Source organism: Lithobates pipiens, unplaced genomic scaffold (assembly GCF_037356315.1).
Source record: "Lithobates pipiens isolate NorthernLeopardFrog02 unplaced genomic scaffold, aLitPip1_a1.2 Scaffold_18, whole genome shotgun sequence".
NCBI classification, from domain to species: Eukaryota; Metazoa; Chordata; class Amphibia; order Anura; family Ranidae; genus Lithobates; species Lithobates pipiens.
This window is the reverse complement of record NW_027507758.1, coordinates 571,027,391-571,051,015: the sequence shown is the minus strand read 5'-3', so window position 1 is coordinate 571,051,015 and position 23,625 is coordinate 571,027,391. Positions and strand designations below refer to the sequence as shown.

At 43.8% G+C, this 23,625-nt stretch overlaps 1 protein-coding gene across 1 annotated transcript in view; it reads left to right on the top strand.

Moving 5' to 3' along the window:
• Positions 1 to 23,625, top strand: part of TRAM2 (translocation associated membrane protein 2) — a 71,018-nt gene that overhangs the window by 19,782 nt on the left and 27,611 nt on the right. The gene's annotated exons all lie outside the window — the stretch shown is intronic.

The following is a 23,625-nucleotide window of genomic DNA, read 5'->3' as shown; positions in this document are numbered from 1 at the left end:
AGCCAATAGCAAAGCCAGCAAAACGCAAAAGTGTGGTGAGAGAAGAGCTGCAGACCTGCACAGTGCTGGATCAAATGAGGACTCGGGTAAGTATAAGGGAAGGGGGTGTGTGAGGGGCCCAAACATTTTTTACCTTAGTGCAAGGAATGCATTATCCACTTTCCGCCCGGCCTATTGCAGAATGCCAGGCGGTGGTTCAGTTATTCTGACTGGGCGTCAAATGACGTCCAGAAGGATAACACCCGCCGTTTGCCCGTGGGGGCGTGCATCACGGCGATTGATGGTGTGGTGTGTCAGTCTGACACACCACTACACTGATCTTGGTAAAGAGCCTCTGACGGAGGCTCTTTACCATGTGATCAGCCATGTCCAATCGCGGCTGTTCAAGATGTAAACAGGAAGACCCTTTTCCTCACTTGTGTCTGACAGGCTCTCCTGACAGGAGGGGGGTCTGTGCTGATTGTTCACCAGTGCAGCCCCCCCTCCCACGGATGCCCAGACTGGACCACCAGGGCCCCCAGGGATGCCAGTAAGTGCCCAAATAATACCAATCAGTGCCTGCCAGATGTCTCCTCATCAGTGATATCCAGCAGTGCTGCATATCGGTGGCTCATTGGTGCCACCTCAGTGCCCATTAGTGCAGCCTTATCAGTGCCCATCAGGAGAAAACCTATTTATTTACAAACTTTTATAACAGAAACAATGAAAAACTTCATTTTTTCCCCCCCCCCCCAAATTCTTCGTTTTTTTTTTTTATTTGTTGCGCAAAAAATAAAAATGCCAACAGTCATCAAATACCACCAAAAGAAAGCTCTATTTGTGCCAACAAAATGATAAAAAAAAATTTGGGTACAGTGTAGCATGACCGCACAATTGTCATTCGAAGTGCGACAGCACTGAAAGCTGAAAATTGGCTTGGGTAGGAAGGGACGAAAGTGCCCAGTATTGAAGTGGTTAAGCTAAAAAATGTTTAGGCTTTAGAAGCACTTTAACTTGGTGTAGGCCATTTTATAAACACTGAGTAATCAGCAGTGAATGCACTATTTGCATCCCTTTTAGGCTGGGTCATGTCTGGCTGGCAGGAATTTGCAAGGAGCACATATCAGAATATCAGAGAATGCCGTCTGACCGTCCCCGTCGTCCTCCCCCTTTCTTTTTTTTTTTTTTTTTTTTTTTTTTTTTTTCCCCATGCTTCTAAATACTTATCTGAAAGTAAGTGTTGTAAAAATGTTTTAGTATTGCTAGCCCTTGATTAGGTGTAAGTAGAAAGCGGTGGTTATTTTAAAAAAGGGAGTTCATAAAGCCCATTGTGAGGACTAGTTATGGTTGGTCTTATGCTGAAATCTGAGGCTTTTGTGACCTCAATCTACTTTCACTTACTTTTGACACCTCAACCTAAATATTTTTCTGCATTCCATTATCTTGGGTCTGAAAAATGTAATCTGACGTCAAAGTGATGTCATTGGTCACTGGCCACAAGCACCTGTCTGCGGGGTCATTGGGAGGAGAGATCTGCAGGGCATGTGTAGGCTGGCTCTTCAAAATCTGCACGTTGATGGACAGCTGAGCGAAAACACCCAGGGGGGGGGGGGGGGGGGGGCATGAGTAGGCAGAGCTGGGCTGGGAAGGGCGAGCCACAGGTACTCGTTTTAGGCAGCATGTCTTCCACCTCAAACCAACCTACATATTCTATCCACAGTCTGACTGTCTCCTGCAGCAAGTCCGCAGTCTCTATCTCCTGTATTACGTCCAAAATCTCGAAGTACCCAGACCCCCATACCCCTTTATGGCCAATTACTTGCATATAAGCCTTTAAAATGGGCGCTTTTGATTTTTTTTTTTTCGCTGTTCGACTCCCATAGACTTCAATGGGGTTCGCCGTTTGATTTAGAATATTTCTCTGCTGTGAACAGAACAGGGGGGTTTTCAACCCATCCCTAGTGTTCAGAACAGTGAAAGCTTCTAGGGTCATCTGTGGAGATATGACTCTTTAGTTTATGGAGCATCTGTTCAGGTCTGCTTAAAAAATTGACAGGTGGACCTGAATGGATCGGTCGTGTGAAAGAGCCCTAAGGGTCCTTTCACACGGGGCGGATCAGTTCTGATCCGCCCCGTGGATGTCCGTTTGCTCAGCGGGGATCACTCCGCCGATCCCCGCTGAGCAGGGAGATGACAGCTCCGTCTCTGCACACTGCGCAGGGACGGACCTGTCACAGCGCCGCTCTCCCCTATGGGAGATCGGATGACGACGGACCGCAGTGCCCGTCGTCATCCGATCCGATCCGCAGACGGATGGAAAAATAGCTTTTTCCTCCGTCACACTTTTTCGGATCGGAGCGGGTCGGATGTCAGCGGACATGTCACCGCTGACATCCGACGCTCCATAGAGCTCTATGGAGCACCCGTTCAGGTCCGCCTGAAAAACTGACAGGCGGGCCTGAACGGCACGTTGGTGTGAAAGAGGCCTAACTCTCATTTTTGAATTGGTGACAGGTGTTCTAATCATTCTCAACTCTGTCCAAAACTAAAAATGAAAGCGGTTGTAAGCTGATGGACGTTTTTCTTTTTTATTTCTTTTTTAACTTAACCTGCAAGGTAATGTCATAATGTGATAGTATGCATCTCATACTAGCACGTTATGTTTAACCAGTGATGACGAACCTTGGCAACCCAGATGTTTTGGAACTACATTTCCCATGATGCTCCACTGCACTACAGAGTGTATGAGCATCATGGGAAATGTAGTTCTGAAACATCTGGGGTGGCAAGGTTCATCATCACTGTGTTAAACTTGCCTTAAAATGAAGCTCTTCCAGCGCCGAGATGTCAGAGCTGCAGGTGCTCCAACCGCCTTGCTTCTGGGTTCGCGGACTCTGGCTCTGTGACTGGCCTGGAGCCATGATGGTGTCACGCTTGCGCAGGAGCTGCCAGTTAAGGCACAAGGCTCTGAAGGAATGACACAAGTACATCCGCCGGTTATATCACTGGCTGCATGTACAATAAATATCTCCATGGTGCCTGTTTAGGAGATATTTACAGTACCTATAGGTAAGCCTTTATTATAGGCTTACCTTTTAGGGTTTTTTTTGCCTTTAGTTTACTTTAATGTAAGTGGCATGCTTTCTATCTGCTGCTTTTCATTATCAGTCTAGAACAATATTTGCAAAGTTTGCATGTATCAAAAGACACACACGTCGAAGCTCTATTTTAAGATCTACATGCAAACTGTTTGCATCTAAACTGGTTATATGACATATCTATCTGCCTGAATGTTAAAGGGATCGTAAAGGTCAAAAAATAAAATAACTAACATCATACTTACCTCCACTGTGCAGCTCATTTTGCACAGAGTGGCCCTGAACCTGCTCTTCTGGGGTCCCCCGGTGGCTCTCGCAGCTCCTCCCCACATCGGATAACCCCCTCGGGGAAGCGCTCCAGAGTCAAGCATTCGGTGTCCATAGAGGCTGAATTCAGGACTCGGCCCCGCCCCCTGGCGCCAGCATCATTGGCTTTGATTGACAGCAGTGGGAGGCATCGGCTGCGCTGCTATCAATCTATCCAATCAAGGGCCGAGAACCCTGGGCAGAGAGAGAGTGCATCCCTGTGGGTCAAGTTCGAAGGTTCAAGTAAGTAAAATGGGGCGGCTTGGGAGCCGGTCACTGACAGGTGTTTTTTCACCTTAATGCATAGGATGCATTAAAGGGGTTGTATAGGTTCAATAACATTTTTTTTTTTTTTTTTTATAAAAAAAAAAAAAGTTATACTTGCCTCCACTGTGCAGTCTGTTTTGCACAGAGTGGCCCCAATCCGGCTGTTCTGGGGTCCCACGGTGGTTGTCTTGGCTCTTCCCCGCTAAAGCTAACCCCCTCTGGGAAACTCTTTCCCAGGGGGTTTAGCATGCGGCAACACTCCTGTGTCATACACTTGGCATCCATAGATGCCAGTTGTATGACTTGGTCCCACCCCCCAGCGGCCACGTCATTGGATGTGATTGACAGCAGTGCGAGGCAATGGCTGCACTGCTATCAATCTATCCGATCACAGTGGTCAGCACAGTGGTGTAGTGGTTAGCACTTTCACCTAGCAGCAATAGGGTCGCTGGTTCAAATCCCGACCATCGACACCATCTGCTTGGAGCTTGCAGGTTCTCCCTGTGCCTGCGTGGGTTTCCTCCGGGTACTCTGGTTTCCTCCCACACTCCAAAGACATGCTGGTAGGTTAATTAGACCTTGTCTAAAAAAAAATTGGCCTTAATATGTGTATGTGTATGTCAATGTTGTATGTGTTTGTAAGTATGTCAGGACCTTACGGGGTAAAGGACCACGCAAAGCCGCATATGGACTCTGGTGGCAAGAAAGCGCCCTGAGGCGATTCAGTTCGCATAGGTAGCACTATACAAATCACTCATTCATTCCGATCATGGGGGGGGGGGGGGGTGGCGGCGCACACAGCGGATGAACGGGCTCAAGTAAGTAATACTGGGGGGGCCCATGACAGTGAGGTGTTTTTTCACCTTCATGCATAGGATGCATGAAGGTAAAAAAACACAAACCTTTACAACCCCTTTAGGCTGGGTTCACATTGCAGCGGTGACGAGAATCGGATGTGATTCGCACTGCAGTGCAAATCACATCCGATCTCTGTGCGATGCAAGTTCAGCCATACAGATAGTATGGCTGAATTCGCATCGCACTCGGCCCAAATCACATCCGACGCACCTGGCCCAAACTCGCACAGGACTCTTTTTTTTTTTTTTTTTGGTCAGCAACAGAAACGGATCGCATGGGTGTTCAAACCATGCGATCCGATTCCTGTCCGAGTTTGCAGATCGCACTGTGATATGCGAACTGATCTGGGGGTGTCATTAACGTTTCACTGACACTCCCAGCAGTTCGCATAGGGCAGTGTAAACTGCCGCCGGGAGGTATGCGATGCGGGAACCCGCAGCGGATTCGCGGCGTTCCCGCATCGCTGCAATGTGAACCCAGCCTTAAGGTGAAAAAACACGTAGGTTTACAACCCCTTTAAATCTGAAGATAGCACATTTTTCTGGGAAACACGGGTTGGCCATGCATCCTATAGTCAAAGATTGTGGGCTTGGGGATTCTAGGGTGCCCATACGCTGAGCTGAGCACGTGCACTTAACTACTTTGGTTGACCATGTAGAGGCTTGTTCTGTGTGGAACCTGTTCTGTTAAACTGCTGTATGGTCTTGGCCACCATGCTGCAGCTCAGTTTCAGGGTCTTGGCAATCATCTTATAGCCTAGACCAGTGATGGCGAACCTTGGCACTCCAGATATTTTGGAACTACATTTCCCATGATGCTCAACTACACTGCAGAGTGCATGAGCATCATGGGAAATGTAGTTCCAAAACATCTGGAGTGCCAAGGTTCACCATCACTGGCCTAGACCATCTTTCTGTAGAGCAACAATTCTTTTTAGATCCTTGCCATGAGGTGCCATGTTGCACTTCCAGCGACCAGTATGAGAGTGAGAGCGATGACACCAAATTTAGCACACCTGCTCCCCATTCACACCTGAGACCGTGTAACATTAATGAGTCACCTGACAACGGGGAGGGAAAATGGCTAATTGGGCCCAATTTTAACATTTTCACTTAGGGGTGTACTCACTTTTGTTGTCAGCAGTTTAGACATGAATGGCTGTGTGTTGAGTTATTTAGAGGGGACAGCAAATTTACACTGTTATACAAGCTGCACACTCACTACTTTACATGCATGTATGTGTATATAGTTATTTTGAGGGGACAGCAAATTGACACCGTTACACATTATACAAGCTGTACACTCGCTACTTTACATTGTAGCCAAGTGTCATTCCTACAGTGTTGTCACATGAAAAGATGTAATAAAATATATATGTACAAAAATGTGAGGGGGGTGCACTCACTTTTGTGAGATACTGTGTGTGTGTGTGTGTGTGTGTGTGTGTGTGTGTGTGTGTGTATGTATGTATATGTGTATATGTATATATATATATATATATATATATATATATATATATATATATATATATATATATATATATATATATATATATATATATATATATATATAATTGTATGTAAAAATAAATATTATATAATATGTATACACATAATTTTATTTTTATGTACATTGAACATTTTTTATATATGCTTGTTCTGCATTCCTTTTACGTTTTTTGTTATCTTTTTGAATGTGTTTTTTGCATTCTACCCAAATTGAGGGTGTGAAAACATTGACTGACTTATTCTGCTGGAAAATCATTTTAAACAAAAATTGCTGGAACCTTGTGGACCAGCTGAAATGTAAAGAATTGCCTTTCTCCCTTTGATGCCGCGGTTTGTGAGGTACCTCCTGCAGCTCCTCGCAGACACAGACTAGGCCTAAAACCTGACAGAAGGAAGAGAGAGCTGTGAATGTGGCTTCTTTTATTGTCTGCAGGAAGTTGCAGGCGAGTTTGCAGGATCTCCAGCTCTGAGCCAAGGTATGTGAGGAATCCGTTCCTCAGAGATTTTTTTTTTTTTCTTTCCCTCCGCCTGCAGTTCAGAGGCTGAGGCTTTGAGTGAGCGCAGTGTTTCAGACAACCTCGGCCTTGTACACCTGGGAAAACCTGCCACTCTCTGACCAGACCTCTCTATAAATGGCTTTCATTTTTCTCGTCTCCCTGCTCTTTATTTTTTATAGATTTTTTTTTTTTTTCACTCCTGGCTGCTGAGTGCCACGTTTTCACATTGCAGAGGAGAAGGAACGGAAAGGAAGAAGGGGTGCACAAAAAAAGCCCAAAAAAAAAAAAAGTTGGTTGTGTTGCTAGGCGTTCTTTTTTTCACTCCCAGAGTGTGTAAGTGGAACAGTTGTGTCGTCCTCCCGGATGCTTGAAATAATGAAACTAGAGCTGCATTTTTTTTTTTTTTCTTATTTTGAATGCACCGAAATCTGCTAATGAAAAACACCAGGTGTTGAGGAAATTCATATGCAAAGCACAAAATCTGGTAACAGGCACATGAGGGAAAAGAAAAACGGAGTGTTTTTTAGTTTTTATGATCAGCAATTGATTTATTTACAGTGCATCCGAAAAGTATTCACAGCGCTTCACCTTTTCCACATTTTGTTATGTTACAGCCTTATTCTAAAATGGATTCAATTCATTATTTTCCTCAAAATTCTACAAACTATACCCCATAATGACAACGTGAAAGAAGTTTGTTTGACATTTTTTGCAATTTTTTTTTTTTAAATATTAAAACAAAAAAAAAAAATCACATGTAGATATGTATTCACAGCCTTTGCCATGACACTTAAAATTGAGCTTGGGTGCATCCTGTTTCCACTGATCACCCTTGAGATGTTTCTACAACGAGTCCACCTGTGGTAATTTCAGTTGATTGCACTATATAAGGTCCCTTCTGGAGAAGGGTACAGAAACATTTCTGAAGCATTTAGGGTCCCAATGAGCACAGTGGCTTCAAAAATCTGTAAATGGAAGAAGTTTGGAACCACCAGGACTCTTCTTAGAGTGGGCCACCCCACCAAACTAAGTGATCATGGTAGGAGGGCCTTAGTCAGGGAGGTGACCAAGAACCTGATGGTCATTCTGACAGAGCTCAAGCTTTTCTCTGTGGAGAGAGGAGAACCTTCCAGAAGAACAACCATCTCTGCAGTACTCCACCAATCGGGCCTGTATGGTTCAGTGGCCAGACCGAAGCCACTCCTCAGTAAACAGCACATGACGGCCCACCTGGACTTTGCCAAAAGGCACCTGAAGAAGGGCTCTGAGACCACGAGAAACAAAATTGTCTGGTCTGATGAAACAAAGATTGAACTCTTTGGCCTGAATGGCAAGCGTCATGTCTGGAGGATACCAGGCACCGCTCATCACCTGGCCAATACCATCCCTACAGTGAAGCATGGTGGTCGCTGCATCATTCTGTGGGAAGGTTTTTCAGCGGCAGGAACTGGGAGACTAGTCAGTATCAAAGGAAAGATTAACGCGGAATTGTACCAGAGCACTCTGGACCTCAGACTGAGTTGAAGGTTCGCCTTCCAAAAGTTCAGCGACCTTAAGCACACATCCAAGATAACAAAGGAGTGGCCACAGGACAACTCTGTGACAGTCCTTGAGTGACCCAGCCAGAGTCCAGACTTGAGTCCGCTTGATCATTTCTGGAGAGATCTGAAAATGGCTGTGCACCGACGCTCCCCATCCAACCTGATGGAGCTTGAGAGGTTCTGCAAAGAAGAATGGGAGAAACTGCCCAAAATTAGGTGTGCCAAGCTTGTAGCATCATACTCAATAAGACTTGAGGCTGTAATAAATTGGTGCCAAAGGTGCTTCAACAAAGTATTGAGCAAAAGGCTATGAATAATTATGTACGTGGGTGGGATATATATATATATATATATATATATATATATATATATATTTTTTTTTTTTTTTATTGTAAATAATTTGAAAAAGTGAAGCACTGTGAATACTTGCCGGATATACTGTATTACAAGTATTTTATGTAGCGCCAAAAATGTGCCCTTCGCTTTACGTATCACTGTAATTGCATAAAAAACACATAAATATATGTGTACATGTGATTTTTGATGCATCTCTAATGAGGCTTATGGGTAAGAAAATCGCAATGCATCGCAGCCAAAGTAGTACAGGTATCTTCTCTAAAGTCACATCGCAGCTGCTTTGATGTGAACAAGCACCATTGTCATGTGATTCTGTGTGCCTCAAATTGCATCTGAAATCACACCCATGTGAACCAGGCCATAAAGAGTCAATTCAGCCGCCTTTTTTGTTGGGCTCCACCCTCCTCCTGCGCTGCCATTTTCATTATCTTGGTGCGGGTGCTCATGCGTTGAAGGGCTGTGGCTGGTCTTCAGGTCCTGACAAAGCTCTTCAGCCCATCTGCGCACGCACAGCAGTTTTCTTGTGCAAAAAAAAAAAAAAACAGTAGGTTTGAAACTTCCATAGCAGAGCCTGTCTTTGCACATGTGTGGGAATGCCACGCAAGTACAGATATGATGCAGGGTTTTGCCGGACCCAAAGCTTTGTAGCAGACGTGCAGAATCTGCGTATCGGGGGGCTTAAAGTGTTACTTAACCCCCAACTGTCTGTATATGCAGTAAAGCATGCTTGTTATACTCCCTGTGCAACCTGAGGGGTTAATCCTCTGCATTTTGTAAAAGCTGTTTGATCCTGTATGCAGAGATCCTGCTCCTCTTGCATTGTCCCCAAAACATGTCCGGATAAGACAGTTACTGGAGTCGTTCTGCACATGCTCAGTTTGGTGTGTATTGCTAGAGATGTGTGTGTGTGTGTGTGTGTGTGTATATATATATATATATATATATATATATATATATATATATATATATATATATATATATATATATATATATATATATATATATATATATATATTATTCATTTATATATTCATTTTTTTCCTTGGGAGACTGTATGTGATGAGCACAGGGCCAATCAGTAATGTTCAGACAGAGGGTCGGGGGTCCTGGATCCTGATGGGACAACCAGTGCAGAGTACGAAAACTCCTCCTACAAGCTTTAACCAGACAATGATAGCAGTCATACGACTGCTATATACTGCTGATGAGAAAAGATATTTAGCAGTTTATATTTACTAAAATAATTGCATTTCCATGTTCTGTGTCCTGTGGGAGACCAGATATAGTGAATGCAGGTCCAGGGTTTAGTAACCCTTTAAAGTGGAGTTCCAGTCTCCGTGTCAATTTATTAATCCGTGTCAATAAATAAAAGCACCCCCCCCCCCCCCCCTCTTTGCTAGTACCATCAAAACTGGATACGGTTATTATCAGTATAATAATTGATGTTACCTATAAATCTTCATTTACTCAATGTCCCCAGGTATGCAGGCAGCGTCCATTGCTACTGTGGGCATCCCGCTTGTACTTGTTTTTGGAAGTTGGTGCAACTGGCTACCCAGCATGCACCTCCTCATCTTGCGCAGTCAGGGACACTGTTGATTGCAGATTGCTGTAGCAATGGCAGCTTTGGCGGAAGTTCCCACCCCGTTGTGATGGCAACCTGCCAATCAACACAAAGAAGTGCCGCCTGGCATCTCATCATTTCTGGTTTGGAAATAATGCGATGCCGGAAGCAGAGGATGCCCGTTGACTCCTGGGATTGATGACACTGATATCCCAGGAGTCAGTGGGAGACCAGATATGACATACATCGCCACGGCAACTAGGGCAGGAAGTGGAGGGAATTTTTAAAGGAAAAAAGGTAGCGGAACAAAAAAATTAACAAAAATTACACGTACGGGTATCCTCTACCACTGCAGCCATGGGTGTAAGATAGATGCACAACAAAAATCCATAAATTTAATAATAAAGAAAAAAGCAAACTAAAGTTCATTTAGGGTGAAGGTTTGCTTTACATAAAGCCAACCACTGACAGAATGGGCTTTAAGTGTCTGTACACCATAGCTCAAACCCTCCATCGGACTGAGGACATCTAGTGGCAGAACAAAAGTAGTGCAGGGGAAATGTCTAGATTGAAATAGTTTTTTTAATTTATTTTTTTCATCAAAAGCTGGTATTGTTTTTGTATCTTTTTAATATAGATTATTCCGTTTTATCTTTTGGTGATTTTTTTTTTTATTTTTTTATTTTTTGGGGGGGGGGGCTTCAGTTCTGCAATAAAGCCTCTTCTAAACAGATGCTAAACAATTAGACCCCCGCCCCAATAATGCATATACTGCTAGTGTTCTGTGTTGAATTAACATTGTGTTACTTTACTGCACCGCCCCAAGATAGCCAGCGAACCTTTTTTCCCTCCAGCCCCAGAATGTAGAAAGGCACTCTTATGCCATCCTATAAAACCGGACCAGTGGTGCCAGTCTAGTCCTGCGTTGTACTTGATGACATCATTTAAAGGTTGGTACACATGGGCTGAATATATATTATAATCAGCCAGCGTGTACAGCAGCCTGTCCGCCTTCTGCCGAGCAAACATGCTGGAAAAACCAGCATCTGTTTTGGCATCCAATCAGCTCTTGCAGCCAATGTCTGCGAGTGCCGACCAGCATGCTTTGGCGGTGGGGGTATGGTCAGAACACAATAGCTCAGCGGGGAGATCGCTGTACTAACATAGCATTGTTAATACAGTCAGCTCCCCTTAAATTGATTGTAAAGCTTTTGTGTTTTCTTTTTAGTTTTTTAGTTTTTTTAAATGATAAACATGTCATACTTGCCTTCTCTGTGCAGTTCATTTGCACAGAGTGGCCCCAATCATCCTCCCCCGCATCGTGTAACCCCCTAAGAGAAGCGCTCTCCTGGGGGGGGGGGGGGGGTAGGGATTACCTTGTGGGCGTGCTCCCGAGTCCAGGACTTGCATCCATAGACACAGAATGCTGTACTCGGCTCAGAGTCATTGGATTTGATTGACAGCAGTGGGAGCCAATGGCTGCGCTGCTATCAATCTATCCAAGCAAGAGCGAGAACCCTGGGCAGAGGAAGAGCGTGTCTCTGCCATGGGACATTCCAGGGCTCAGGTCAGTAGATGTTTTTTCACCTTAATGCATCCTATGCAGATTAAATACTTTTTTAATCTGTTAATAAATAAACAGAAGGACAGATAAGATGATACAATGTTTGTTTCTTTGTATCTGTCTTTTTCAGCTCTGCTCAAATGGCTGTTTTTTTTTATTTATTTTTTTGTGTTTTTTTTTTTTTTTTTTTGACAGCTGTGAGCAGGGCGAAGGCTCTGGAAAGGCTGGATTAAGAGTGTAGAGGAGTCAAATCGAGATCTCAATGTTTTAACGATTAATCGTGCAGCTCTATTTACAGCAGAAAGTAAAAAAAAAATTATATAAGATATAAATTTATTTTTTTCTTTTCAAAATTGTCTGTATTTTTTTGCTTATACCACAAAAGATTGGAAACCCAGTGGTCATCAAATACCAGCAAAAGAAAGTTCTATTTTGTGAGGGGGGGGGGGGGGGGGGGAAATGATCAAACTTTTGTTTGTGTACAGCGCTGCATGGCCCTACTGCTGTCAGTTTAAATCGGGAGTTCCGCCCAAATGTATTTATTTGTTCAGCAGCTACAAATACTGCAGCTGCTGACTTTTAAAATATGGACACTTACCTGTCCAGGGCGCCCGGCTCTCGGGTGCTGCCATCTTCGCCAAGGGAATATGGAAGTGAAGCCTCACTTCCGGGTTCCCTACTGCCCATACTTGAGTCGCGCTGCGCATTACGGATAGTCCCTGCTGTCACTGGGATGCGGGGGGGGGGGGGTGGTGTAGATACCCTCAATTTTGCAGATATCTATGTCCAGAAGTGGGTGCAAATACCAGGTATCTGCAGAATCACAGTATATATGGAAAGTGGTTGGAGGGAAGCTTCAGAATGGCAAAGATGTTTTTATTACAAATTTTGCGAGCAGACTGCAGTTCCTCTTTAAGAGGGTGACCAGACCGGTGGGGGGACCTGCAAGAAGAGTGGCATTGTGGAGGGCAGTCGTACCAACTGGAATTGGAGGCCTGGTTGGAAGAGGCAGAAGCGGTGATTAGGAAGCCTATAGGACGGCAGTGAAATGTATTGTTTGTTTTTCCCATCAGGAATAAAATCCAGCACTGCAAGTCCCGTCTGTTTCTGCAGTGCATGAGCCATACTCTTCACCCTGGAAACGGGAAAAAATGACCCTCGGAAAAATCCGCTCCCCTGACATTTTGGGAAAACACTCATCCATTCTGTCCTTTTGAATGAATCATTGTTATACAGCTGAATGTCTTCACAGTCTTCGTTTTATTATTTTTATTTTTTTCCCCCCTAAAATGTGAATCTTGAGAATTGCTAACCTGTGCTGCAGCAAAAGGGTAGGCTTTAATGCCTCCACACTCTGCACATACACTATATTGTATTAGGACACCTGCCTTTTATACGCACATGAACTTTAATGGCATCCCGGTTTTAATCAGTAGGGTTCAATATTGCGTTGGCCCGATCTTTGCAGCTATAACAACTTCAACTCTTCTGGGAAGGCTGTCCGCAGGGTTTAAGAGTGTCTATGGGAATGTTTGACCATTCTTCCAGAAGCGCATTTTGTGAGGCCAGGCATTGATGTTGGATGAGAAGGCCTGGCTCACAGTCTCCGCTCTAAATCATCCCAAAGGTGTTCTGATTTGTTGAGGTCAGGACTCTGTGCAGGCCAGTCAAGTTCCTCCACTCTAAACTCGTTTCAGCCATGTCTTTATGGTGTCCCAATACTTTTGACAATATAGTGTGTGTGTGTCACCAGGCGACGGATGTTTCTGTGTTGGCGTGTTCGGGAGGCACAGATGGTCCATGCAGCCGCCTGCGGTCTGCCTGCTCAAATTAATGGCAGGTGGACAGCTTCACAGATCTTCACGGATCATCCATGGGTGTACATCCGTGTGGGATGGCTGAGAAAGACAGACTGCATTCTGAGCTGTGCATGGATGTACACCCAGTGATGTGTACGATGGTCCAGCTGTCCACCTGTCATTGATTTGAACAGGCTGACTGTACACAGCTGTGTGGACCACCTGTAATATGACTCTGCACCATCTAGTGGCCATAAGGTGGTATCTTCCTGACTCCTGATTGTCTTATTAATGAAGAACATTCAACCTAAAGGGGGAAAAAGCCTAACATTTGATGGCATTCACACAGAACTAATATACATGCCGTGTCACAAGACTAATAGCACTGTTAGGTTTATTTTTATTTAATTTTTTATAAATACACTTCATAGTATATAGTGGAGAATCCTGGTACTTGTTGGTGGTCTCTATATGTACTTTGCTGACATGAAAGAACTGCCCACTGCAGATAAAAGCTGCAATATTGTCTCAGGCCTTGGTTTTCCTGGGACTTTGCCTCTCCTCTATAGGGGAGGAAGGTCTGTTACATGATATTCTGGCTTGCCTGATAAGACGAGGGAATTCCTCACACAGCGACTGTTCTTGGGGCAAACCCAGGGCCAAGAAACCGACAACAGGAACTGAGTAAGGCTCAGCCGCAGAGACGGCGTGGATGGAGGACTGGCTCCAGGCCAAAGGCAGACCGAGCCAATGAAATGTCCAGGAACATGAGTCTATGGGACTGTTCTTGCTGGAAACCTCCATCAACAGAACTGGCCAGTTCAAACAATAGGATTTCTGGCGGGTTTGTTTTTGAATTTGAGCACTCATAACTTTTACAGCAAGTTAGCTGAAAAATTACCCCGTCTGCATGTGCATAGGACATTCTTTCCTGTCCATTATTGCTTTATGCTGGGTCTAATTCTCAGTATCTGTCCTGCTTCTGTATGTGTGCACTGTGCACAGTACCACTTCTCTTGTCCTGTATGCTGGGTGTAATTCTCAGTATCTGTCCTGCTTCTGTATGTATGCACTCTGCACAGTACCACTTCTCTTGTCCTGTATGCTGGGTGTAATTCTCAGTATCTGTCCTGCTTCTGTATGTATGCACTCTGCACAGTACCACTTCTCTTGTCCTGTATGCTGGGTGTAATTCTCAGTATATGTCCTGCTTCTGTATGTATGGGCTCTGCACAGTACCACTTCTCTTGTCCTGTATGCTGGGTGTAATTCTCAGTATCTGTCCTGCTTCTGTATGTATGCACTGTGCACAGTACCACTTCTCTTGTCCTGTATGCTGGGTGTAATTCTCAGTATCTGTCCTGCTTCTGTATGTATGCACTCTGCACAGTACCACTTCTCTTGTCCTGTATGCTGGGTGTAATTCTCAGTATCTGTCCTGCTTCTGTATGTATGCACTCTGCACAGTACCACTTCTCTTGTCCTGTATGCTGGGTGTAATTCTCAGTATATGTCCTGCTTCTGTATGTATGGGCTCTGCACAGTACCACTTCTCTTGTCCTGTATGCTGGGTGTAATTCTCAGTATCTGTCCTGCTTCTGTATGTATGCACTCTGCACAGTACCACTTCTCTTGTCCTGTATGCTGGGTGTAATTCTCAGTATCTGTCCTGCTTCTGTATGTATGCACTCTGCACAGTACCACTTCTCTTGTCCTGTATGCTGGGTGTAATTCTCAGTATATGTCCTGCTTCTGTATGTATGGGCTCTGCACAGTACCACTTCTCTTGTCCTGTATGCTGGGTGTAATTCTCGGTATCTGTTCTTATTCTGTATATATGGACTGTGCACAGTAGCACTTCAGTAGCACTTCTCTTGTCCTGTATGCTGGGTGTAATTCTCGGTATCTGTCCTGCTTCTGTATGTATGCACTCTGCACAGTAGCACTTCTCTTGTCCTGTATGCTGGGTCTAATTCTCAGTATATGTTCTTATTCTGTATGTATGGACTCTGCACAGTATCACTTGTCCTGTATGCTGGGTGTAATTCTTAGGCCCCTTTCACACTGAGATGGTGGCGGCGTCGGCGGTAAAGTGGCGCTATTTTTAGCGTTGTTTTAGCAGCGCTATTTGGCCACCGCAAGGTGCTGCTACAGCAGTGCTATGCCAGCAGTATAGCTGCTCTGCCCCATTGATTTCACTACTCCAAAGATGCTGCTAGCAGGACTTTTATGAGCGTCCGGCCAGCGCACCGCTCCAGGGCTTTCACATTGGAGAGACAGCAGCGGCTGTTTCAGGGCGCTTTTCAGGCGCTATTTTTAGTGCTGTAGCACCTGCAAAGCACCCCAGTGTGAAAGGGGCCTTTGTATCTGTTCTTATTCTGTATATATGGACTGTGCACAGTACTACTTCTCTTGTCCTGTAGGCTGGGTGTAATTCTCAGTATCTGTCCTGCTTCTTTATATATGGACTGTGCACAGTACTACTTCTCTTGTCCTGTAGGCTGGGTGTAATTCTCAGTATCTGTTCTTATTCTGTATATATGGACTGTGCACAGTACTACTTCTCTTGTCCTGTATGCTGTGGGGGGTAATTCTCAGTATCTGTTTTTATTCTTCATGTTTGCACAGTAGCCTTTCTTTCCTCCTGGTAGTGATTAGTGGTGTCTGTTGTATCTCGGTATGGGATTGCATAGGACTTATTCTCATGTCTGCTCAGGACAACACTATATTTCTGAACATAATAAATATGTCTCACTCTTCTTTATTCATGCCAGTTTCCCCCTTCCTCCCCATGTGAACTGTTCTAGGCTGGCCCCTTATTTGTGGAGGGTGAGATTTGGTGATAGGCCCACTGTTGGGTAATGGTAGCCATGCTTGGACCCCATTGTCCTAGGCCTAGCTGCTCCTTTATCTTTAACAATATATAAGGCGTTTTCCTGGATCCTACTGGTTGGGTGTAATTTGGGGTTGTATGACAGACCTAGAATGTGAGCAGTGCTATCTCGGAGACGCGTATTGCTGTCTGCATTGTTGCCTAGCAACAGAGAAACAGAAGCCCAGACACAAACTGTGTCTTCTAGGAAATCTTTCAAAGAGATCTATCACACCAATCCTGGCATTCCGCTTCACTGTGACCACGATCCCCAACCAGTCTGTTAGGACACCTACGGCGTATTAAAATATGTCCATTTACACTTTTTTATCTTTCTCCCAGGAACTGGCAAACATCCAGCAGAAAAGACGCTCAACCTGCCACGTATTTCCGTACATTGATGGCGTATACATGTCATTTCATTCTAGTGCCTAGAATAGTCATTTGTTCTCGCCACTAGTCTACAATTACACGCATATGAGTAAATTATGCCAGAACGCAGGTTGGAAATGCGTGTGCAGTTTTCCACCAGCCGGGCCAGGCTGGGGAAAGGGTTAAACATTTTCAACTCAGTCCCCAGCCTTTTGGTTTTGATGGGCCCACCTGTTCTATAAAGAGGAGGACAGCTAAGATCAGGGACATGGGTATAGGTGGATCATAGACGCATTTGTGAGAGCAAGTGTTACACTGAAGAGACCAGGAGTCACGGATAGCATCCAGGCCATGGACATTGCCATCATGGACTTCTCACCTCCATGGGGGTATGCTTGGGACACTAGGTTATCTTAGGCTTAGGAAAGGACTTAATTAATTATGTACATGCAGCATTTTAACAGTAAAATTGCATTGACCTTCTAAGCCTGGTCTGAAGTTATTCAAAGGGTTCACGTTTGGTTCTGGTGTTTACTAAAGAACCTGGGTCTGTAAAACACAGAGGGGTATGATGCAACACTACTTTGAAAGGTTAACCTGGTAGAACAAGAAGAGGGGTGCAGTTGCTATGGGTAACCATGTAAGGTTCAAGTAACCAGTTGTTAGGCATGGTACCTGGTAAAGTGGCAGGTCCGCTGGTACCAAGGGGTCGCTGTTCTGGCTCCCTCCCTATCAGTCCATCTCCCATGGCAACTGGATACAGACTAGCGTTTCAGATATCCGTGGCCTGGTCACGTGGTACAGGAAGGACAGAGTTAAGTGAGAGCAAACACGAGGACTGGCTCGACTGGACCCCAATGGATTGCTGGGAGTGAGGGAACAGAGGCACAGTGCATTTGGAAAGTGTTCAGTGCTTCACATTTTCCACATTTTTGTTATGCTACAGCTTTATTTTCCTCAAAGTTCTCCAAACAATAACTCATAATGACAACATAAAAGAAGTTTGTTTGAAATCTTTGCAAATTTTATTAAAAATGAAAAAGCAAAAAAAATCGCACGTACATAAGTGTTCACAGCCTTTGCCATGATTCTCAAAATCTAGCTCAGGTGCATCCTTTTTCCACTGATCATCTTTGAGATGTTTCTACAACTTGATTGGAGTCCATCTGTGGTAAATTCAGTTGATTGGACATGATTTGGAAAGGCACACACCTGTCTATATACAAGGTCCCACAGTATACAGTGCATGTCAGAGCACAAACCAAGCTGTGAAGTCCAAGGAATTGTCTGTAGACCTCCGAGACTGGATTGTATCGAGGCACAGATCTGGGGAAGGGTACAGAAACATTTCTACAGCATTGAATGTCCCAAAAGCACAGTGACCTCCATCATCCGTACATGGATGAAGTATGGAACCACCAGGACTCTTCCTAGAGCTGGCCATCCGCCCAAACTGAGCGATGGGAGGGGGGTGAAGGGCCTTAATCTGGGATGTGACCAAGAACGTGATGGTCACTCTGACAGCGCTTCAGTGTTTCTCTGTGGAGAGAGGAGAACCTTACAAAAAAAATCTTTGCAGCACTCCACCAATCAGGCCTGTATGGTAGAGTGGCCAGACGGAAGCCACTCCTCAGTAAACGGCACATGATAGCCCGTCTGGAGCTTTGGCACCTGAAGGATTCTCAGACCATGAGAATCAACTTTCTCTGGTCTGATGAAACAAAATTTGAACTCTTTGGCCGGAATGGCAAGGGTCATGTCTGGAGAAAACCAGACTCCGCTCATCACCTGGCCAATACCATTCCCACGGTAGAGCATTGTGGTGGCAGCATCATGCTGTGGGTCTGTTTTTCAGCATCAGAAACTGGGAGACTAATCAGTACAGAGACACCCTTGATGAAAACCTGCTTCAAAGTGCTCTGGACCTCAGACTGGGATGAAGGTTCATCTTCCAACAGGACAACAACCTCAAGCACAGCCAAGATAACAAAGGAGTGGCTATGGGACAACTCTCTGAATGTCCTTGAATGGCCCAGCCAGAGCCCGGACTTGAACCTGATTGAATATCTCTGGAGAGATCTGAAAATGGCTGTGCCCCGGCACTCCCCATCCAACCTGATGGAGCTTGAGAGGTACTGCAAAGAAGAATGGAAGAAACTGCCCAAAAAATAGGTATGTCAAGCCTGTAGCATCATACTCAAAAAGACTTGAGGCTGTAATTGGTGCCAAAGGTGCTTCAACAAAGTATTGAGCAAAGGCTGTGAATACTTATGTACATAGGATTTCTTTCCTTCCTTTTTTTTTTTTTTTTAATACATTTTCAAAGATTTCAATCAAACTTCTTTAATGTCATTATGGAGTATTGTTTGCAGAATTTTGTGGAAAATAATGAATTTAATTCATTTTCTAATAAGGCTGTAATATAACAAAATGTGGAAAAAGTGAAGCACTGTGAATACTTTCCAGATGCACTGCATGCTGGACTAGTGGAGAGGGCAAAGGTTTAGCATGTCCCTAATGTAACATACAAGTTGGTGTGCAGTGACATGGGACAAGTCGCTTTTCAGAGGAACTCTACGCTTTATGGCTGCACACAGCGAAGGCTCATTTCTAAGTCGGGGAAAACTGCCCTAATGTTTGATTCTTCACCTGACCACAGTCTCCATCTGGTCCCGGGCATTAATGAGTGCATATCACGTGAAAGGTACCCTCGCGTGGCTGGCGAGTAGACCCCGTCCACATACATGCTGTAGTTGAAGGACCACCCTTCTGCTTACATGCAGGTTTTGTGTATTTTATTGTGCCCCAAAGTGCTGCTCTAATTTAAAAATATAAACCCCATAATGTACATGGACACATTGGCTAATACTGAGCTGCATTTAAAGATAGAGAATACACACACACACACACACACACACACACACACACACACACTGCCTTGCGAAAGTATTCGGCCCCCTTGAACTTTTCAACCTTTTGCCACATTTCAGGCTTCAAACATAAGGATATAAAATTTAAATTTTTTGTGAAGAATCACCAACAAGTGGGACACAATTGTGAAGTGGAACGAAATCTAATGGATATTTTAAACTTTTTTAGCAAATAAAAAACTGAAAAGTGGTGCGTGCAAAATTATTCGGCCCCCTTACTTTCAGTGCAGCAAACTCACTCCAGAAGTTCAGCGAGGATCTCTGAATGATCCAATGTTGTCCTAAATGACTGATGGTGATAAATAGAATCCACCTGTGTGTAATCAAGTCTCTGTATAAATGCACCTGCTCTGTGATAGTCTCAGGGTTCTGTTGAAAGCGCAGAGAGCATCATGAAGACCAATGAACACACCAGGCAGGTCCGTAATACTGTTGTGGAGAAGTTTAAAGCCGGATTTGGATACAAAAAGATTTCCCAAGCTTTAAACATCCCAAGGAGCACTGTGCAAGCGATCATTTTGAAATGGAAGGAGTATCAGACCACTGCAAATCTACCAAGACTTGGCCGTCCCTCTAAACTTTCAGCTCAGACAAGGAGAAGACTGATCAGAGATGCAGCCAAGAGGCCCATGATCACTCTGGATGAACTGCAGAGAACTACAGCTGAGGTGGGAGAGTCTGTCCATAGGACAACAATCAGTCGTACACTGCACAAATCTGGCCTTTATGGAAGAGTGACAAGAAGAAAGCCATTTCTCAAAGATATCCATAAAAAGTCTTGTCTAAAGTTTGCCACAAGCCACCTGGGAGACACACCAAACATGTGGAAGAAGGTGCTCTGGTCAGATGAAACCAAAATCGAACTTTTTGCCCACAATGTAAAACGATATGTTTGGCGTAAAAGAAACACAGTTCATCACCCTCAACACACCATCCCCACTGTCAAATATGGTGGTGGCAGCATCATGGTTTGGGCCTGCTTTTCTTCAGCAGGGACAGGGAAGATAGTTAAAATTGAGGGGAAAATGGATGCAGCCAAATACAGGACCATTCTGGATGAAAACCTGTTGGAGTCTGCAAAAGACCTGAAACTGGACGGAGGTTTATCTTCCAACAAGACAATGATCCCAAACATATAGCAAAATCTACAAAGGAATGGTTCACAAATAAACGTATCCAGGTGTTAGAATGGCCAAGTCAAAGTCCAGACCTAAATCCAATCGAGAATCTGTGGAAAGAGCTGAAAACTGCTGTTCACAAACGCTCTCCATCCAACTTCACTGAGCTCGAGCTGTTTTGCAAGGAAGAATGGGCAAGAATTTCAGTCTCTCGATGTGCAAAACTGATAGAGACATACCCCAAGCGACTTGCAGCTGTAATCACAGCAAAAGGTGGCTCTACAAAGTATTAACGCAAGGGGGCCGAATAATTTTGCACGCCCCACTTTTCATTTTTTTATTAGTTCAAAAAGTTTCAAAAATCCAATAGATTTCGTTCCACTTCACAATTGTGTCCCACTTGTTGGTGATTCTTCACAAAAAATTAAAATTTTATATCTTTATGTTTTGAAGCCTGAAATGTGGCAAAAGGTTGAAAAGTTCAAGGGGGCCGAATACTTTCGCAAGGCACTGTATATATATATTCTTTTAAAATGACAGTTTTTTTTTTATTTATTTTTTTATATGCATTAGCAAACCTGTTCATCAAACTTGAATTTTCAGTAAAATAAAAAAATACACTAAAGTTAAATTCAGTGCACACAAACCCAAGTTTTTGGTAAAATATAAAAACGAATGTTGTAATGAGTAACTAGATACCCAACGTGAATATTGCACACGCGCGTGAAGCAGCGTCAAACTTGGCGTTTTATTGTGACTGATGGCCCTAGAATTATTGCTGTTATTCAACCATCCCTGGCAATATGTAACATGTGGTGCAATCATCATTTTCATATGTAAGCACACCCTGCTGTGTTTTGTGTGTACGTGGAGGCCAGAAACGTATTAAATAAAAGATGGAGAAAAAAAATAATAATAAAAAAAAAAAATATATATATATATATATATATATATATATATATATATATATATATATATATATATACATTATACATTTTTTTTTTTTTTTATGATACGTGTGGGCACCATTTATTTGTTGGGCCGTGGAAGTAATCGCTTCTACCGAATAGCCAATCACTTGTTCCAGAAAAAAGTCAGACTGATAGTCTATGCCCCCACCTAAAATAAGCCGAGCATCCCTTGATTAATCTGCCAGTCTGATGACTGCTTAGCTGTAGAAAGGTTAAACCATGTTTATTTTTATCAAGCTTAATTAAACTTGTATTTTTATGATCGCCTCGAGCAAGGGCGGGATTTACTGTATTTACACAAGTAATTAAATCTTTAATTAGAAGTGTCTGTAATGTAACACTTGTTGCTGGAGACTCAGCTATAGAAGTCTTCGGCTGCTGGATGGAACAGATAAAAAATAAATAAAACATTTCATAAAAACTTTATTTAATGTCCAACAACTTTCAAAGGTGGTATTTTTATTTTTTATTATTATTTATTGAATTTTATAATAAACCTGCCATTTTTACCTGCTGTATGCAGTGACTTTGCACAGAGGGGCCCCAATCCCCCCTCTTGGCTCCCTCTGGTGTTCCTGGCTCCTCCCCCTTGACCAGTGTACCCAATAGCAAGCTGCCTGCTATGGGAGCACTGGTGTGTGCTCACTCCTGAGCCCTGCCCTATGCGTCCATAAGACATAGAGCTGCAGCTTACCCTGCCCCTGCGCTCTCTCTTTTCATTACCACACTGGCTGTGATTGACGGCAGTGGGGGATAGTGGCTCCTGCTGCTGTCGGCCAATGAGGAGAGAGAGAGAGCTGGTACAGCTGAGGCTCTTGTGCACATTGCTGGATCAAGAGGGGGCTCAGGTGAGCATTAGGGGGGCTGTGGGGGAAGGAGCACACAGTAGGGTTTTTTTTTTTTTTTTTTTACCTTCTTGCATATAATGAAGCCTTTACAACCACTTTATAAGGTACTATTGCCAAGGTTGGCTTATTGCGACCTCAAACTCGGTATAGGAGTCTTGGTGCTCCAGGTAAGAGGTTGCAATGGGTTCCTTCTATGTTCTTGAAATAAAGAGAAGTCTTCAGAAAGCAAGTACAGTGCCCCACCTCTCCTTTTTAGCAAAATATATAGATTTTTGTCATACCTGATGAAGCATCTTGACGGATCAAAAACTCTTAATTTTGATGAGCTTTTAACTCTACAAGGTGCAGTAGATTGGACATTTTTTGTTTTATACATATGGGATGCAGCCCTGTGAGCACCTCCCAGTGGCTGTGATTTGTTATCATCGGCGGGACCGGGACACTATGCAGATTTTGCATTTGACTAGCTATGTACTTAACGTGATACTAAAGTCTTGTTTGTTTTTTGTTATTATTTTATATATATATATATATATATATATATATATATATATATATATATATATATATATAAAAAAAAATGTCATACAATGGTTTTGCTCAGCGCTCCTCGCCTGCCTCTGCCTCATGCCAAGTTCCCCACAGCAAGCAGCTTGCTATGGGGGCACCCAAGCCGAACGGCTGCTCTGTGTGTCAATTCAGATTTGGAGCCGTGCCCAGCCCCGCCCCCCCTCTCTCATCATTGGCTCACTGACTTTGATGGCAGCGGGAGCCAATAGAGCCCACTGCTGTCTCAGCCAGTTAGGAGGGAGAGTCCCCAGACTTTGTGGCTCTCGTGCAACATCGCTAGATCAGAGGGGGAGCTCGGGTATGAGGGGGGCTGCTGCACACAGGTTTTTTTTTTTTATCTTAATGTAAATAATGCATTAAGATAAAATGCCTTTTGACTTTACAGCCAATTTAATGTAAGTTAAAAATTTTTTTTTTTTTTTTTTTTTTTTACTAAACTGCCCACTGGATGAGCTTCTTTGCAGAGCAATTTGCGCCCATTCATTTAGTATTGACTCAAATCACATTGCAAAATATCAGTTTCAGTATCTCAAGCATTTTCACGAGTACTCGTGAAAATACAGTTTCGGTACCAATATCCACACACACAAAAAAATATAAAATATG